Consider the following 20,403-nt stretch of genomic DNA (forward strand, 5'->3'; position numbering starts at 1 on the left):
ATTAAATCCAGATATGTCCTCGCTGGGCCGTGTTGTGCGATCTTCCTCTAATCCAAGGTGATCATCGGCCGATCTGTCCCCTCACTCTACGCGATTGACTGACAGATGTCACCCCTGGCAACCCGCTGTGCCGTGACAACTGTCAATTCGCAGCATCCCCGCTCGAAGTGTCACCATGGCAACAGAGCAAAACAACTCTGGTTATGTCTCTCTTCTCTGTGTCTACCTATCCACCCCCGTCTTTTCACTTTTTCCCTACCACAGCCGATAACTCTGCCTAACAGCGCCTGATAGGCTGGAGAAGGACTGGGCTAAATATAGAAATGTGTATAGCTGCTGTGCTGCTGCTCCATCCGACTCTCTCCGCCGCGATGGGAAACGCTCGGCAGCGTGTCTTTGATCCCCCCACCTCCACTTCCTCCCTTTCTACTCCTCACACTTTTTGACAGCAGGTGCGCTCATTCAACAAGCTGTACCTGTCTGAGGTATGCCGTTGTTGCACCAATATTGACATTGAGCAGAATGAATTCAAATTGCCCCGGCGACGATAGCTGAAAATAGTGAGCGCATAATCAAAGGGATGGGCGAGGGTGTTTGACAGGCTTTTCAAGGTGTGTGTGCCTTTCTATGAGCGTATTCATGCGTGTGTTTGACAGGCTTGTCACGCCGTGTGTTTCTCTCAGGCAGGAAGTAAGGGCATCGCAGTGACATTGTTCCTGGTAGGAGTCCGCTGGAATGCAGAGATGCTCTCTTTCTCTCCATCTCCTCTTCCTTGTTATGTTGCCATAGCGGCAAGGGGGCCATGAAACATTACGGCTGACAGTAAAGTCATCTCATTTTACTGTTGCTATGACAACAAACTCCTCACTGTTGGTTGGGGCCAGCGCAAACTGCTGCCCAAGCCTCGTGCCGGAGTGTGTGCGAGTAGATTCATTTGTGTATGTGTTTGTGTATGTGTGTGTGTGTGCCAGCATGTCTCCCATGGGCACTCATAAAGCTTAACACACTTGCTCAGCCCTAAACAAACTTTCATGCAACTTCTACAGCGGCCCCTCAGGGCCAACTGCTAAAGGACAAAGGCAGATATCGCTCAAGTTCAGACTAAATGATGCCTGCTGCGTGTGTGTGCATGTGTTTGAGTGTGTGTGTGTGTGTGAGAAGCATCCTCACATTTGTTTGACAGATGGGACTGTGCTATTCTCTCTGTCTTCTTCATTCCCTGGATCTCTTTTGTGTTTGCATGCTTTGTTTTGATTTGTCTTCCTCTCTGTTTGGCATGTCCACATTTGGCTAAGTGTGTTTTCCCCGGTGTTTCAGTATGTGTTTGCATCGGACTGTAAGTACACTGTCTATAAGTACATTCTCCCATCGTAGTTCCTGTGCATACCAATGCGATTTAAAGCAGCTGGAATCTGCAGTGTTGCTCTCGCTCCCTCTGTGACCCGGGCACCATGCCGGCTCTGTTTGCTCTCTGCACCCTGATAACACAGGCTTAAAAAGACAACACTCAATTAGAGTCAATTGCTTTCTCGGTTTGAAACGCTATTCTTTAACACACTGAGATGAAGCGTACTGGGATCTAAGTCCAGACCAGATCTTATCTACACCCTGACCTATAGCCAACGTTTTTTACCTTTACTTTCCCAGAGACCAATGGATTCGTAGAAAATCATCTCAGCCAATCAAATCAATGCTTTCGATAATCAAATCAGGCGAGATACATACAGGAGGTGAGAGATGAGATGAGTGAAAGGAAAAAAACAAAGGATATTCTTTTTCATTTGGCGCTCTAAAATGGGACAAGTAGACAGTGAACATGGAAATTTAAATAGGTATGGACAGACTAACTTCATTCAAGTATTAGATTTAAAATCCTCACAGGACAAACTCACTGCTCTCAGTAAATAAGAGAAAGTGGAGGAATGGTATTTATAAAAGTGAAAGAAAAAGAAAAGGAGAAAATCTGTTCAATTTTTACAATGTTTTGAGATTATTTATAGTATTTAATTATGAAATTCAGTTAACATTTGTAATGAATTAAATTGTTATTATTAATTATTTACTTAATTTGCTTCAACCAAGGATTTTTAAAGCTCACTATTATGTATTTAATTTGAAATGCAGCTGTTATTTTAACTTGAAAGGAGATTTAAAGAAACTAGTTATCACTACAGAAGGATAATTATAATCCCATCAGTTCAAATTGGGAAAACTGACAATGAATATTGCTGACATTTTATTGCATTGTAATTGATTTAATTTAACTGTCAGTTATTGACATAACTCCTGGCTAATACAGTATATACTGAGTCACTGAATCATAAAGCAAGTTATACATTATAACACTCCTGACCTTTACTAGAGAGCAATTTCTCTAACTCGGAAAACCCTGGCGTGGAGGTAGGTGGTACACTAACGTCAGATTGTTTCTGTTATTATGCCTTCCATGAATATAGGTTTCTCTGACAGGTAACAAAGGCTGGAAATTACCGTGGCAACTGTGTTGAACACTTCAACTTCCTCAGACTCCGCAAGTAAAAATATCCTCTACTCAGAGACATTATTATAACTGACAGCGGAAAATGATAACCTACAACAACTATGCTTCAACGTCTCAATTTGAGCTGTTTTATATTGTTGTATTATTATACTGTCAATCAATCAATTTAAGGAAGTATGCTTGGGCTCTGGGAACCTGTGTTAGGCCTTTTTTTAATACATTTTGTTTGACTTCCACCAAACAATTCGGACTCAAAGTCGACTTATTCATTTTTGTTCAGACCTTTCTACCATAATCACATGGTCTTAACCAATTATGATATATCCATAGCACATAATGTTGGCTTGGATGTTAAAGGACAATTTCAACGTTTTGGGAAATACGCTAGTCGCTTTCTTTCAGAGTAAGATGAGATGATTGATACCACGGTGCACTTCCCTATGCGTTTGTAACTTCTTCTTTTGTGGTACCTACCACCTCATCAGGAATGATGGTGACGGTGACTTTTTTTTTTAACCTTTTCTGTGTGTGTGTGTGTGTGTGTGTGTGTGTGTGTGTGTGTGTGTGCGGCAGCCAGTTGGCTTACTATAGTCTCCACTGGTTGCCTAGCAACCTCACAAGCAGGGAGTGACTGCACATGTCCAATAAATAGTCTGCTACAACACCCCTACGAAAGCACAACTTTCAATTGTTTACCTTTTTTAGAAGTTAAGTAAACTAAATATAAATAATTATTGAGCATATTGGTGCTGGGATAAGACAGCAAGGCTAGCTGTTTCCCCGTTTCAAGTCTCTATGCTAAGCAGAGCTAACTGTCTACTAGCTTAATCTTTATTGTATAGACATAAGAGTGGTATTAATCTCTTAACAAGGAATTAAATAAATTAGTCATAAACATTTCTTGAAATTGCTAGAAATGAACCAAACATTTTGAACGTTATAAGAAACTACCATTTCCAAGGTCAAGAATGAGCTCTGTTTTTTTACAATTATAGAAAAACATTATCGCTAAATGAACCAGTAAGAAACATAATTGGGAGACAGAAATTACTGTGCGTTCTTCTCTTCAGAATTGTAGTCACTTATATTTTTGTATTGCCAGGCGTTTGCCTGCTTGTCTATCAAGATATGACAAACCTAAAGGTCTTCATCTTAAAGGTGGGGTAGGTAAGTTTCAGAAACCGGCTCGAGATACACTTTTTGTTATATTTCATGGAATGCTCTTAACATCCCGATAGCAATGAATATCTTAAGTGCTTTGACAAAAAATCCATAATAAAATGTCATCTGTGGAAACCGTGGTACTGTATAAAGTACAACCAATCCGTTTAGCCGGCCCGGCTAAACCTGTCTGTCAGCCTTCCATCTCGTGCACGCACAAATGTATCTCGTGCCCTCATTGGGCGTGCCGTCATTGGGCGTGCATTGCAGCAGTACTTCAATGACTCGCCAGCAACAGGCGGCCACTTTCACCAGTCTGCTGACGTCATGTGCGCGTTCATGTGTGTTGGAAGAGGTGCTCTGTAAGGAAGTCTGAAGGAAGGGGCGGATTCTTTTCGGCTGTGTACTTTCAAATTTTTGTGCACTCGAGCCGGTTTCTGAAACTTACCTACCCCACCTTTAAGTGTGCTGCTTGGCTTCAGCTAATCGAGCCTTTGCTAATGATATCGCGCAACTAAAAGCAAAAAAGTATTGATCGATCAATAGGCTCTGTTGTCATCTGCATAAAAAAAATGTAGGATAAAATAGCAGATACGATAGCTTACATAGCACAATTAAACATGTTCCAACAACTGATGAGATTTGTCTTTTGGCAATCATTGAAATGTCAATGAACTGGGATGCTTTATTGGATTGTTTTTTGGTTTTAAAGATTAGTAAATTGGATGACACTTAACCCAGAAAATGAGTTAATGTTACAGAATATCATCGACTTCCAGGTAACCCTGTTGACCTCTGGTCAGCTGGAAACCCTCCAACGGCTTTACCAGTGAAAGCGGGGGCCACTGGTGTTTACACAGCGGAGAGAAGGTTAGCAAACCCCTCTGAGGGCGGATATGTTGTAGGCTAATTCATGTGCTCCAATTAACAGCGTAATCATCTTACATTGCATTCATGCTCTCGCAGATACGCGTCTAAATCACATGCCACGTTTACGTAATCCCCAGAAGATCTTTATTCCCCGTCGGCGGCTTTTTCTGTCTGACTTGCGGTCGCTTTGTGTTTGCCGGAGCCAGGAAAAAAAATGTCAATACTTACATTTAACTGTCTGGTGCCTGCTATAATGTTAGTCAAACTGATTTTCCAGAGAAATCCCCAAGTCATCACCCCCAAAAACAATCAATGCAGAAATATTAAAATACAACCCAGATATGCTGTCAGCGATGCGTTTATGTTCGGCTCTGGGCCTCGGCGGACTCAAACGACTATTACAACTTTGTCAGTTTGATTGCGACTCGTGACATACGTCGCGTGTCTCATCCTCCCGCTCCTCGCTTTCCAGTCAGTCTTCCATATACAGCCCAATAAAGCCGGTGCCATGAAAATAATCCCCCCCTATCCCAGAATGGAGTAGTAATAGTAGTGTAGGAGATAGCGGGCGAAGAATGCAATAGTAGCTGGTAGGAGTTATTACAGAGGGGTGAGCTGAACCTTGTGGCTCCTCTGGCCACAGTGATAAAGCACAGAGTCAGATGCACCGAGGCAAAACTAATCTGGAGTTTTGATGACAAAAGGACGACCTTTATCCCTCCTACACATTCGCGGGATGGATGGAAAGGGAGAAGAAGACCAACAGAGGGAAGGAGAAAATGAGAACTCTCTGAGAGACGGGGAAATAATAACTTCTGCTATATGTCAACACCGGCTGCATGAGGCCTTGTGATGTTCTCCATTTTCAGCCCGGGAAATCGTCTACACCCCCCCCCCCCCACCCCACACACTTCTGTATGTCCTGCTTTTCCCTAACGACAAATGTCAGGATTCCAGGGGGCTTTAAGGAAGCAGAGCACGAGCAATCACATCCTATGAGGTCTGGATGTGTCTTCCTTTTTATATCATCCGCAGTGGCAACGAGTTATGGGATAGAGGTCGGGGGTCAGGGTGTCCCAGAGGACTGCTCATAACCCCCCGGCCCTGGCTGCTGCTCCCGGCTCACACGGTCACACACTCATGAACATGCAGACAAACAGAGACGCACAGGGTTTCTTCCCAGGGTTGATTAGAGTCAGTGCAGAGGAGAGTCAATCACCAGAGCAATAATTGCTCAACTATATTTGACATCATTGTAAATTCAAAAGATTGGACAGTTGATCTGACAAAACAGTCAGACATGTACATCTTCTTTCTCTTTTATAGCAAAGATAAGTTCAGTTGCTAGGAATTATGGACACGGGCACAACATGTACAAATTCAGGCCACTCTTTTAAGGCTAAAGACTCCAAACTTATTCGAAGAACCAGTCAAAAGTGTCAATGAAGTCTGTGTAAACCGTCAAAAATATTTAAAGTTGGACTTTTTTCATATAAAGTGGTTAAATGCTATGTTCGTAAATACAATATTGTAGTTTTGGGCTATTTTGTCTTACTGTTCAGACAAAACAAGTACATTTTCTTAATTTGTATTGTTCATATTAATAGAAAAATATACAGTTTCAGTTTTTTTGTAACTTAAGACACACTTTAGTAAAAACAAATGAGGGTCTATCATAAAAAAAAAAGAAATATGTACAAGGCTGTAAATATGTGTGATGTCAATGTCAGCTGTATAATCGGCTCGTCCGCACCCATCACTGCCTGCTATTATAAATCCAGATGTATGATCATATTTCCTCACCGTTATCAGGGGCACGGTTGTCTCCCACGTCATTTTTGTTTGTTTCCGAGAAAGATCTATCTCGTCATTCCGATCTATCCGCAGGAACGTTAGCTAATGGAGGCAAAACACATTATTCTCTGTGATGTGACGTTTTCTTATTGATTTGAGTAATCCTATAATTTTTGAGCATATTAAACACGGTTTGTTAAATACCAATTGTTTTATTAAAATGTCACAAATTGTCCGAAGTACAAAATGAGCCATAGCTGTCATGTATAGTGTATAAAAAAAACGCAATTACTGGGGCTTATGTTAAACCGGGTCAAGGTCATTGCTTTGCGCCCTAAACATTATAAGTTACAGTACAGAGCCTGTTCTGCTAGAGGATTAAACATTGTCTCTGTGTCTATTGGCAAGCAACTAAGCAGATAATAAGCATATAGTGTACAATATATTTAGGGGAGCTGAGTCCCAGAACTTTCAAATTGAAAAATGATTGCACAAAACACATCAATGGGGCCGCTGCTCCTGCTCTAAGCACAGCGCTGCACTGTTTTACTAAAGACAAACGGATGTACACACAGTAACTAAGAGGCAAAAGCTCTGGGAAAACATGTGTAAAGTATGGTGCAAGGAAATCAAATATTGCCAGTGAATAATTCAAGAACACACACACACACACAAACTCCAAAGCAGGCTAACCAAGAAAGCAAACAGACATTTGCATCGGGCAAACACAGAGTAAGTTTGGTATAATACATCAGCAGCAAGCGATCATGAAGTCACGCTCATCCTCGCTCTCTGAGGATGGCGAACAATCAGACGTACACACACACACACACACACACACACACACACACACACACACGTGCAGACAGACACACAGGCTGATGTTAGAATACGGACGCTTGAAGGTGACTTGTTTGTGTGCAGCCTGGAGGTGGTAGAGTACAGGGATAGTGTGTGCGGTGGACTGACTCGGATGGTTAGGTCAAGCTTAAAAAAAGCCCAGGCTCAAGGCTCTAGACTTCCATGATAATGGCGGTGACACACCACATGCAATGACACGTTTGTGCACGCTCGCTCAGTTACTAGCTCGCTCCAATGCTCATTCAGCGAGCCCTTTATTTTCTCAGTCATTCGTTTTAGGTCAGGTCAGTGTGTTCTACCGGTGTGGCGTACAACATGTGTTGTTTGTGTTAGAAAGAAACATTAACACCAGCTGACTTGTTAAAGAGGACACGTTATGCTCATTTTCAGGTTGAATAATTGTATTGTGTGCCTCTACTGTGACATGTTTACATGTTCGAGAAGCTCTTTATTTTTCTCATACTACCAGTGCTGGAGGGAACGTTGGGATGTTAGCCTTTGGAGACCATTTACATACACACAAACCTATACACCACTCTACAGGAAAGGGAACATCCCCAAATCGTTATAGGGCCTGTTTAACGTGTGTATTCAAACAGGCCAGATGTACAAAATTGGGCCCTTCAGCTAAAGAATACATTTTTTCCCAACTGTCCCTGAAGTGTACTGAAGTCTGTTTATAGCGCCAACAATTAGTAATGTTTTACTTTAATCTAAAATGTTTCTTTTGCCTAAAATAACTTTTTACAAATGATTAGGAAGTAAAATATTTGACTTTGATTTAAATATTCTGATAAACAATAAATCTTGGCATCAGTAGTTTTAATTATGTATTATAAGCTGCTTAGAGCTTGCTGTTAAACAGATCATAATTCCTTTCCTAATATTTATTTTGTGTCGCTGTGAACAACCGTAGGTTTTTAATTCAACTCTCAATTCTTACCAAGAACTACATTTGACAAGATAACATTTAATAGTTCATGATAACATTATAATGTTCCTCCACCCAATGCTAATGTGTGGTGGATACAGATGTGTCGACGCATTTTAGTTTAGCTCAATGCAACCGGTAAAAGTTAGCTTTTAGCGCCGCTATATCTGTCTGCTAACAGCTATAGTTACTAGCTTTCCTCATGCCGATTTCACTTTTATTCAATATGTTAAAATGGGGCTGTACCATTACCTACGTTGGTTATTTTTCATTCTCCTCTATGTGTATCAAAGAGACACAAAAAGATGCAAAATGATCAAAACTATAAAAGATCCAATTATAATTTGTTATTTCACGCCATGTAAATGTATGTACATTTACTAATGCATTTGTGATTACCTTAGAGAATAGAAGTAAATGTGTTGTGAATTGTCAATAAAGACTTAATCACAAAATAGAAAAGAAAATAACATTACCCCTACTAATGCAAGATTAAGGTATTCTAAACTGCTAAAATACCCATCTGATAAACTAAGAACAAATCTATTATTGAGTCGTTTGTCTCTCCTTCAGCAAAGAACAATTAATGTGCAACACATGCAAGTCCCAGACCTCTCATTGTACCGAGCACTGATCATTGCTGTTGCCGCTTAAAATGACAAATGTAGCCAAAAAGCCCAACTGAAACTCCCGGCTGTTGTCTAGTTAATGTGCTCCTGCAAGCAGCAGGGTGTACTGCGCCAGAGATAATTTGTTAGAGGAAGAAGCAGAACTCTGTGGAACCACTTTATTATTATGGACTGTTTATTTGCAGTTCAACAAGACCAACAGAGCGGGGAGTCTCCTTATGTGAACCTACGAGCTCATTTCTAAATATTGAGATACTTTGGGAAAGAGTCAATGATTTTATTTTGGAGTAGAGCTGGGATAAATTGTATCTTGTATTCCAAATATATCAGAAATGTTACATCCTTTTTCCACATCATTCCACTGTACACCAAAGACAATCGTATTGGCGTGACTGTTTGGATACATTGTGGGGGAAACGTCTGTGTAGCAATGCAGGAGGAGTCACCGACTCAAAGGAGACACGGGGAGAGCTGGAGCTCTGATGGCAAACACTGATGGTTTATTAGGAGCTTCAGCCGGAGAATTCACAAAACAAGTCAAAGAGCCAGAGGTTCTGACTTCACGGTAGAGTTGCCACGTCAATTCTGAAGAACTCTACCCCAGACCCCTGTATTTAGCTAGTTCAGAGAGAATAATCAACATTGTGCATAACAAGATAGAATCATAACACCTCTATCAGCTGACGCCAGCAGGCAGGAACAGGGAGACAAAACACTGAGAGCACAGCAGCCAAGGCTACAGGTGTGTGTGCTCAGTCAGGACAGTTTGAACTGATAAACTGGGTCAAAGTTATGGGCCTTGGAAAATATTTCCACAACACACATGAGCTTTAATAGTGTCCAATAGCCAGGCTAGCTGTCCTCCTGTTTACAGTATTAATGCCAGGCTAACCTTCTGGCTCTAGTTTCATATTTGAACAGAAAACATGTTATTTCACTCTGAAAAAGTAATATTAGCAAAAGCTAAAAACGATTCACATAATGTACTCAACAAGTTGACCAACAGCACAGTTGATGCTAAGAAAGATAATCACCAAATATTTTCTAAATCGAATAATTGGTTAATTTGTGTATTCAATAATGGCATCAAATGTGGTATGGAGACTTTTGGCTTTTTTGGTTTGATATCATATCAAACTAAATGTCTTTTGGGTTTTAGACTAATAAGAAAAGACACAACCTTAGACATTGAGAAAATTAGATGGCCATTTTTCTGAAGTATTATCTTGTGGAATGATCAGCTATTGCTGTTTGGTATGGTCTATTTGAGTAGTTTGAGTCTTCCTGTTGAAACATTCATGTACCACAGCATAACAAGTCTCCAATTAGGTCCACAAATAAGTAGTCTTACATTTGGACCACCAGCATTTGATGTAGTTGCAAGACAAGCTGTGAAAAAGCCAGAAGTACAAACCTGTTGTTTAATATTTGTTTTTCTACTTACAAAGGTTAAAGCTAAGCCTAAAAAAACCTAGACGCCAACAAGACACAAAGGTAATACTCGCTCTCTCGCTGTTGCAACCTTCACCTCCCTCACTCCCTCTAAGGCCTCCCTGTCTTTTCTCTTTGACAGTGAGCAGGTCCCTGTTGGCGCTCTGTGCTCTTTTACAATATTGTGGGAAAGGAGAGAGAGACAGAGAGTGAGAGTGAGTAAAAGAAAGAGAGAAAAGGAGACTGCCAGAAACACTATAGGATATCAAAGCTGCCCAGTGCACAGCCAACAGAGCTTTGATAGCGGGCAGGGAGGGGTGTGGGTCAGAAAGACGGCAGGGAGAAAGGCTCGGTGAAATACTTAAAGAGGGGAGCGTGATCTATCGGGATCCCCTCACTAGAGGGGGAGAGCAGGGTGGGTGAAGCTTTGAGGTGGTGAGTGTTTTTCAGCTGGATGTCCTGCAGTCAAAAAGGGGAACAAATCAAGCAGCGCTCCCTCTCTGTGTCTGCCTCTTTCCCCCCTCTGGCTTTTCCACTTATCTTTAACAAACAGCAGCTCAGGCTCTCAGCCACTGGCCGACAGTTTGTCCCAACAACAAAAAACCATGGCAACAACCGCTGCAAGAGCCTGTCCGGTTCCAAAGGTCCGCCCTCTCTGGCTTCTCCAACTCGCCCTGCGCTTTGAGCCTCGTGCACATTTGGCTGAAACGGTAGATTGGAATCAATAAGCAAATGAGGAAAAGTGAGAGAAGTTTGTCGTTGATAAGCTGCACTGCCGGTTGTTTGGTTCAGATGGGTGGGAGTGGGTGCTGGAATGAGTCCTAAAACCCTTGGAATGAGTTAGAATGTTAGCATTTTCGGTTTGCTTGTCTTGGGGATTTTTTCAGACGGTGCCTGAAATACATTTTGTGGTTAACCCAAGGTCCCAAGACTTTCACGTTACGTTCTACAACTCACACTACATCAGTGAATATACACCACTCGTGATTGTCAGAAGCTTTTATGTGTCAGAAACGGCGGTTGAGTGGCTAAGTGAGACCGCCTGTAGCTTAGCGAATGGTGTCAAGTCAAGCCACCATGATGTAGTTTGTTCATAGCCTAAGGTTAGCTTTTTTACTTCAAGGGGTTCCATTTAAGTTTCAAAAATCATAAAAGTGTTGTCAATATATGGAGACTATCCTGCTGTGTAAGTATTCAAAATCTTTGTTTGTCACAGAGCTTAATTTCTGCAATATCATAACAAAAAATGCATTGCTTTTTTACATGGGACCCCTTGCGATGCCAACTTACAGGTCGGCCTACAAAATACCTCAACACTGCACCGCTCTAAAAAGCTTTAAGAGTTATTAGATCGCCCTTGGCAAAGAAAGGCGATTGGAGCACAAATAATGTGTTGTGGTTGAGTGGAGAAAGTGGAATTTGAAAAAGTAAAAGCAGAAGGACAAAGGGAGAGAGGCAGCAGTTTGTCAGGAACCTACACACACCTATCCGGACTGCCTTTGCTGACGACACTTACACCGCTTCTGCTGATGATACAACTCTGCTAACATCCTTCACTCCACCCTCCCACAAGCTGTTTTTAACACTGCACAAGATACCTTATGTCAACTCAAACGTGTCCCAAATGCTGACAAAACCACATTTTGAAACTCACAAACGGGCCAAAAAAGGAGAGAAATGGGATATGAGGAGTCACACTAGTATGGGAGTATCAAATGCTTCTCTTCACATATTTCAGCACCTTGTTGGGAAGTTAATATGCATGTTTTATCCAATTAAATAATAATTTGCATGCAGAATTTATTTACTACGGACAACTTTCAAAGGATATCCGTCTTATTTTTAATCTGAATATGTTCACAGTCCCCAAAGATCAACGGTGCATGCAAATTCACTAATTAAAGTTAGGTACGGTAACTTTATTTTTTATTTTTTATAAGAAGAAGCCAAACTCTTTCCTCAATGTTTGTGTGGTGCTGGGTAACAACATTGCAATACTTTGTCAAATTAAAAGTTAGGCATACATTAAGTACAAAAAAAAAAAACGGGTATCAAATACTGGGTTTAGATTCATAGTCATATCTGTTCTTGAAGAGAATCAATATTTTTTTTTTTAGTGTTCAATTTAAGCTTAAAAAAAGTATCGTGTTAATATTTCAAATTTGTATCTAAGATTTTATTAAAAGTATTATTAAAGTGTTGGTACAACACCCTATTGCTAGTAGAAAACATTTTGTAGGCATCAATAGGTTGATATTTCAAGTGAGCATTCAAAACTAGACTTGTTTAACTTTGTACCAGCTAATCTTTCACATCTTCTCTGTACACATGTTAGCATGCTAGCATTAGCGCTTAGCTCAACAGACCACAGATCCAAACTACAGCCTCACAGAGCCACAAGCGTAACAGTAGACTCTGAACTTGACACATACAATATTGCCCAAAAAATGACAGCACAGAAAGAGAAGGGGGAGCTGACATTCAAACAAAAGTAACTGTCGAAATTGAACCGGAAATATTTTGATTACAAGGTTTCACACCCGGACAATTTGATTGTATTTTCTCAGTTCTCTGAATGTTTGGGAGTCGACGTGAACGGTCACTAGATGTGTGAACCCCACTAAAACGACTATAGAAGATAAAGCCACTTTGAAAAAAAGAAACACTCATTGTGATGGATTGCCTATCTTTCAAATCTTTGCAATTTAAATGTTGTTGCCGTTGAAGATGAATGGAAAACAAATGTCTGCCTGGTAAGTAGGAAAAGCTCTTGCAAAGTAGTAAGTGGGCTCTGATGTATAAAAAGGTTTGGCCAATCAGGTTCTTTACACACAAGTCATGGTTTTTCCTTTTGCTGAGACAGAATTATTGCTTTTATAGCCCCGCTAGTGCCTGAGGTTAGGTTGTTTTATATTCAGAAGCATCACCCCTTCTCGTCTTAGCCCCTGTAGCACTGAGCTACATTACCAGTTCTACTTCTGTCTCATCAGTGTCACCCTGTCCACTGCTGTGCTTATATCCTGCTTCACTTTTCTATATAAATACATAAGGCCACTCACAATCTATTCATTCACTGGTTTAAAAAAAAAAAAGTCCTTGAATAAATACTTTTTGCTGTCCCTGAGGTCAAAAGCCGAATTAGGAAAATAAGTACTTTTATGTACTCTGCTCCCTGTACGTGGAAACGGTTGCAAAATGATTTAAAGCCGAAAGCCTTCTCAGTGAGTTTACGTGGTTAATGAAGGTTCTTGTGGCAGACTCAATAAGGAGCCGTCTTTGCTTTGTTTAGTCGAGATTTAAATAAGCTTGGCAATGAGCCTGCTGCTTTGACGCTGAAGTGTTGCCTATTGGATCGCTTATAAAGTGGTCTCTCGGCTACGTTCCTTTGATTGTTTTTTTGCTTGTGTGTTTTTCCTCCTAAGACTTGTGTGTGTCTAATCTATTAGAAAGCTGCAGCTGATTCAGAACGCCGCTGCTCGAGTCCTCACTAACACTAAGAAAGTGGATCACATCACTCCTGTTCTGAAGTCTTTACACTGGCTTCCTGTGTGTCAAAGAATAGATTTCAAAATACTGCTGCTGGTTTATAAAGCACTGAATGGCTTAGGCCCAAAATACATTTCTGACCTCCTGCTAAATTATGAACCATCCAGATCTCTCAGGTCTTCAGGGACTGGTCAGCTTTCTGTCCCCAGAGTCAGAACTAAACATGGTAAAGCAGCGTTCAGTTATTATGCTCCAAATATCTGGAACAAACTCCCAGAAACCTGCAGATCCGCTGCAACTCTGACTACTTTTAAATCCAGGCTGAAGACTTTTCTTTTTGTCGCTGCTTTTAATTGAACTATTCATATCTTAGACTGCACTGTAACTTTTATCCATGTACTTTTTCTTTTAATGTTTATTTTATTAGCTTTTCTTTTTAATGACTGATTTTAAATGCCATTTTCTTAATGTCTTTCGTTTTTTGTAAAGCACTTTGAATTGCCTTGTGTTGAAAAGTGCTATATAAATAAACTTGCCTTGCCTTGTGTCATGTTGCTGCGTCTTGGTCCTTTGAAGAGGAGATTTTTTAATCCGTGGGGCTGCCCAGATTAAGTAAATGACATTTGGACAGAAACACGTCCATATATTAACCTTTAATGAAGCACAGAAAAAATTGTCTGATGCGTTGCAATTTCTTATTAGCAGATTCAGAGAGTTCTTGAACAAGAAAGAGGATGACCGCGAGTGTATATGACAGGAGTGGACAAGAAAGGAAGAGTGAGTGGGAGTAAAACACAGAGGGTAGTTATATCCTAGGGTCATTAGCAGCATTTCAAAGTCACCCAGCTTTCCAGCGTATGCTGTTTGACAGGACCTGCCAACAGAATTAGGGACGAGGTATGATGGTGGCGTGATTAGACACGTAACTTGTGTGACTGTTTTTATAAATTGTATTTTTACTATTGTATACAAATAAACTGTTCTATTTTTGATAATTGGACCACGTCTCTTGTTCCATGAGTAACCGAACCTGTGTGTCCTAGTGACTTAAAACTTGTCACATTTCCCTGGATGAAATTCCCGGGGTGGCGTTGTCGGACTTAGTGGTTTAACCAAACTGTTAAATTCATATATTTATTCTGCGGCCACTGCTACAAACTGGTTACAGCACACATACCATACAGCACCAAGAAGTAGGGTAAGATATATGATAACCCCAGTCTTAAGAGATGGTCACTCATTGATAAGATGGCCCTGAAAGTCTTTTTATTCCAATGCATGGTCCTCCTGCTAGACTAACTGATAAACACCACAGGCTTCCCCTAGGAGAGAATGTAATTCCCAAATTACCAGGCTTAAGATAACATACCTGGCTAAATTGCCGCTCTTTATGAGTCTCGAATCTCTTTGTAGATATTCATCAAAGGCCACTTCACTCCTGATGCGGAGAACAGAGGAGATGGGAAACAAGGAGAACAACACACAATCTGTTTCGTATTAAGGCCTCTGATCTTCTATCTCGAGTCCCTCGTTTTCCGCTACATTCCTTTAGCCAGGGGTGATGTGTGGGAGAAGAAAAGAGGGGAAAGGGGGGAGGGGGCTGGCATCTTCTCTGTCAGTGCAACATATGTGGTGAAGCCTCCGTAGTAAAGTAGAGGGCAACTGATGCTTTATCTGCCACTTGTTCAGCCTTTTATGATAGCATAACACAAGCTCCAACGGAACAGTTCTTGTAGATTTCTCTGCTTTACTACATTGCAGTTCATCTTACATCTTGATTCCTGACTTTGACTCTGGAGAAAAGTCTGAAGTTTCCATCTGCCCGTTGCTAAATAAATTCCAGTGATAGTAGTGTTTGTTGGATAAACTAAGAAGGGTCCATCTGTTGGCAGCAGACTTACTCAAAAAGACACACCCACTCTAAGATTAACCCTACACACGAGCAAAACGCCTACACAAAGACGATGTTACTCCTGAGACGAGGAAATACCATGTAGGAGAAGTAGAACCATGAATTGGCACCTCATCAGATGCCAAAACTTCCCATTGGTACCTCAATAGGGAGATAAACCGAATTGTATTGGCTTTAATCCTTAAGTCACAACATCAAATATGAGGTAAACTGAAGAACTGTAGATAGTTCAGATTGTGAACGTATCCACCGGGATTGTGCGCTTTCAGAAATGTCTTCACCAATGTAAGGAGAGGCAAGATGATGAGCTAAAGTTGGACGCTTTGGTCTATGTTCAAGAATGAGGATGAAACTGAATGTCTTCTACAGAGACTTTTAACCCTAGGCGTTGCTGATCTGTCAAAGACAATCTCATTACAGCTGATTGACAGAAGCATAAGTATTATGATATCCAGAGAGAGAAAAAAGGTTGTTTGTCAGACCAAAAACAGTTCTGCGTAACCAGAGGGGGCTTGTGGTAAGCAAGGTCCAAGGGGAATTCTTAATGTCTTGTTATATCAGCATAAAACACCCAAAGGTATTCAGTTCAATATTTCTTATCAAGCTCCACATTTGTGGAATCAGCTTCCAGTTTGTGTTCGGGCGGCAGACACCCTATCCGTTTTTAAGAGTGCGCTTAAGACCTTCCTTTTTGATAAAGCTTATAGTTAGGGCTGATTAGATTCAGCCCCTAGTTTTGCTGATATAGGCTTAGTTTGTCGGGGGACATCTTACTTCTTCCTTCTCTCTGTCTGTACCTGTGTACTCTCATGTTCCGATTAACCCAGCTTCCCCAAATGTCTTTCTTTTTGGTGTCTGTATACGCCGGGATCCGGAGTCATGGATGATCCTGCGCTCCTCTGTCCTGGATCTTGAGTCGTGGCTGTGGTCCTGGATCATAGGTCCTGGATGGATATCCTCGTGGATTCATCTTCCTATTATACACACATGCATTTCCAAACATTTGGACTACCTATGTTGCAAATGTATTATCTTTTCAATTTACACACGGCATCTATTGCACGTCTGTCCGTCCTGGGAGAGGGATCCCTCCTCTGTTGCTCTCCCTGAGGTTTCTCCCATTTTTCCCTTTAAACTGTGGGTTTTCTTCGGAAGTTTTTCCTTGTACGATGTGAGGGTCTAAGGACAGAGGGTGTCGTATTGTCATACTGATATTTTGTACAAACTGTAAAGTCCACTGAGACAAATGTAACATTTGTGATATTGGGCTATATAAATAAACATTGATTGATTGATTGATTGATATAATAACAAAAATGAGAAAAGGCATGATTTGAGAGACTGACAAAGGCATTTATTTTCTTATTTGCAAGAAAATAATATTTTCAATTAAGATGAAAAGATTCCGGAAATAGTTTGGGATTCATTTTCTGTGGATGTATTAATTGTTGCAGCTGTAGTTCTTGTACAGAATTTATGATGAATCAGCTTTGGCTGAACTCTAAGTACTGAGTCAGTGCAGATCAGGTCACTTATAATGTGCACACAGCGTTAAAGGGAAACTACAGCCTCACATTCTGCTAGAACCCTCCCTCCCAGAATACCTAAACAGAGGAGTGAGGGACTATAGGAGATGTGAAGAGTCAGGGGACATGGGGACACTGACTGAACACTGCTCACAGGGGGAGTCTAGTGGAACTGAAACAGTCCCTAGAAGCACATTTATGAGATTTGGGCTGAGCTGAACTGTCAAATCAGGCCGATGCAAGCTCATCTTGTGCACACAATGTTCGTATTGTTGGAAGAATCACCACATTATCTATGTGCTAATGTGGATAGCGCAAACAAGGATTAAGTGTGCGTCTCCTCTTTAAGTGAACTCTATTAATAACAACATTTAAATGCCTTACGGCAGAGTATTCCTGTTGTTGCTTCTCTCAAACTTCAAAACTATACCTCAGTTCTGCTACTCACTTAATCCACCGTTTGTTCAAGCAAGGTTTGAGATGAAAACATAGTTTATTCTATACACAAAATGGCACAGAAAATAAGCACGGTAACGAACTACATGTAGAATGTATAATATGACTTATGTACTGTACGAGTCATAGCTTTAGTGAGGCTGCATACAAGGAACACTCGCAGGTTCATTTTTTCCAGTCCATCAGTCCTTTAGCCAAAAAGTTGATTTCAGTCTCCAAGAAAAAGTGAGCCATAGCACTGAGACAAACCATCAACTAGACAGGGAAATAAAACCAAGTTCTCCACGGTTTCCTCCATAATTATGTTCTTGTCAGGATGGAAAAGCCTAGGAAACAAGATCAGACACTTCAGCTCTCCAGTGGAACCCGTACTAATGAAATAGTTTAAAGTGTGCTGGAAGCTACTCAAATTGAAAAATCAACTTTAAATACATAAAAACCTGGTAGGGAGTCTGGTCCCATTTTTGTCGTTTAGCCGAGGGTTTTGGGCTCTGCTTTGTAAGATCAAAGAGCAATACGACACGCATTGACACTCGGAGCGACACATCACGTAGAAGTCATATTCACATACTTTGCCACTGACAGCACTCATGGTAGACCATAATGCAATGCAATCGCGAGACATGCTGTGTTGAAAGGGAGCAACTAACTTTTCCCGGGGACATAAATCCTGCTACAACTCTCATAACAGACGTGTTTCAGCAGCTGCTAAAAATCAACAAGTTAAAGCCAGTCTCAGGTGGGGGGAGCTGGGCTGGGGCATCAAGAGGAATTCTGGGAAATGTAATCAAACTGAAGAAAAGCTGAGGGAAAGTGGATGCAACCAAAAAGGCAAATGACAACAGGATAACAGAATGTGTCCGAGATCCCAGCCTGATGATTTACAAAAGCGAAGGAAGGAATTTTCCTCTGAGGCAGGGCGTTCCACTCTTTTACCAAACAGCAAGGGAAACTCCAGTGACACACACATGCATTCCTGCCCAGATGCACGCATGAAAACACACACATTTGTAGGCATTTACGCACACATGCACTTGTTCTCCCTGTCTCCTCTTCTCCCCTTGTATTGCTCTTTTACAGCGGTTTCATGCACCACGCTGTCTTCCTCTCATGGCACATTCAGAGCATGAACACCCCAGAGTCAGCAAGTCTGGACACAGCTGCTGAATATTCAGCCCTGCGCTCTTGCTTGCTCTCACCATCACTGTCTTCTCCCACCTTATACTCTCCTTATTTTTCCCCTTCTCTCCTTCTCCAATCCACTCAATTTCTGACTGCCTCCCCGTGTAGCTCTCCACAGCTCTGCCGCCGCCACCGCCTCTGCTCTCTGTGCTCCACTTTCATTAAGGGGCTCTCCTCTGATAGCCCTTCATATAACACTTAATCATCATAACAATAAGAGCACTCTCCCTCCGACGAATCACCTCGAGGGGCCGGTCCTAAAAGATCCTCTGCTAACTGATGTCATTAACTGCTCAAGCTGCTGATTGGCTGGGGCTGCGCAGGAGAGCCCGCCCCAGGTGTTTGACGGAGGGCTCAGTGGGAGCATGCAGGTCGGACAGGCCAAGGACATTCCTCTAATGGAGAGGAGCGGAGAAAACACACACACACACACACACACACACACACACACACACACACGAGCGCAGGCACAAAGGCTCTTGCGGGGAGGCAGAAGACAAGGCGTGTTTGGTTTTTGCAGTCAAGAGAGAGATGAATAAGACTATTGAATAAGGGGGAGGGAGGTTTGAATAACAGTATTTTACATGAATGGATCTTCAGGGAAATGACTGCTTCAGTCGCTCCCTCTGCTCTCTATTTTCCGCTGCGATTTGACAACAGGCTTGTGTGTGTGTGTGTGTGTGTGTGGGGGGGGGGGGGTTGCATTTTGGCTGATTGAGTCAATGCTGCTATCACGCTGTGGAACTGACAGCATGCCATATTATGTTGTTGTGGGTGTGTGCATAGATGAACAGTGAAGGCGGCTTCACGCAGACCTAAACGCACACAAACAAAACTGCACAGCCACACACACACACACACACAGGTCCAAACCACAGTGAAATCACAGCTGTTCTCAGTTGCTATGCGGCAAGTCTCGCCATCGTCTCAGATAACACACACGCACACGGGTGCGAGACGGGGACAGTAACACCACACTTGGCAGGGTCGGAAGGTCACAGGGGTATTGTGACAAAGTTGCCTAGCAACAAACACAGGGCACATATAGTTCCCAGGGTGATCTCCCGTGTGAACCCCTGACCAGATCTGAATGTGGTTATGAGGGATGCCGTGACAGGCCATGATTATTTCGCACCCAGCTCTTAACGTTAGCACAGAAATGTGTTTGAATGTGCTGGTGCATCATTATAGACTGCAATCCATCTTCAGCTATTGTTAGCACTCCGCACTTAGGAGGTTAGCATGGTCAGTTGCATCTAAAAAAAAAATCAACATATAGTCAGTGTTTTAGGCCACATTCTCACTTTTAAGCAACTTCAGTTTGTTTGCAATCGGTAATGTCGTTAACTGTTTATTATGTTGTCCCTTGAGGCTTACCATACCCCTTGCTCTACTGTAACCCTGTACAGCACACCCCTGCGGACAACATTAATACAGTAACAGGAAAGTGACATTGAATGCAACTTACTAAAGTGTGTTTCCTCAGGACTGCAGTCAGCGCAGCGCATCTGTGTGCTGAATTCTTTATAGGTTATCACAGGAACAAGGCTCCTGTCCTCCCTTCCTCCATCCCACAGAGTACGGTGGTGTTCAAAAGCACAAACAGTGAGCTGGGAAGAAAATTGGGGGTGCTGCGAAAGCTGAATCACAATCGTTTTTTTGGT

General features: G+C 41.8%; 1 protein-coding gene across 1 annotated transcript in view; it reads right to left on the bottom strand.

Moving 5' to 3' along the window:
- LOC117554202 (forkhead box protein N3-like) overlaps positions 1 to 20,403 on the bottom strand; it is a 69,877-nt gene that overhangs the window by 39,860 nt on the left and 9,614 nt on the right. The gene's annotated exons all lie outside the window — the stretch shown is intronic.

The sequence above is a fragment of the Gymnodraco acuticeps genome, unplaced genomic scaffold, assembly GCF_902827175.1.
Source record: "Gymnodraco acuticeps unplaced genomic scaffold, fGymAcu1.1, whole genome shotgun sequence".
In the NCBI taxonomy this organism is placed as follows: Eukaryota; Metazoa; Chordata; class Actinopteri; order Perciformes; family Bathydraconidae; genus Gymnodraco; species Gymnodraco acuticeps.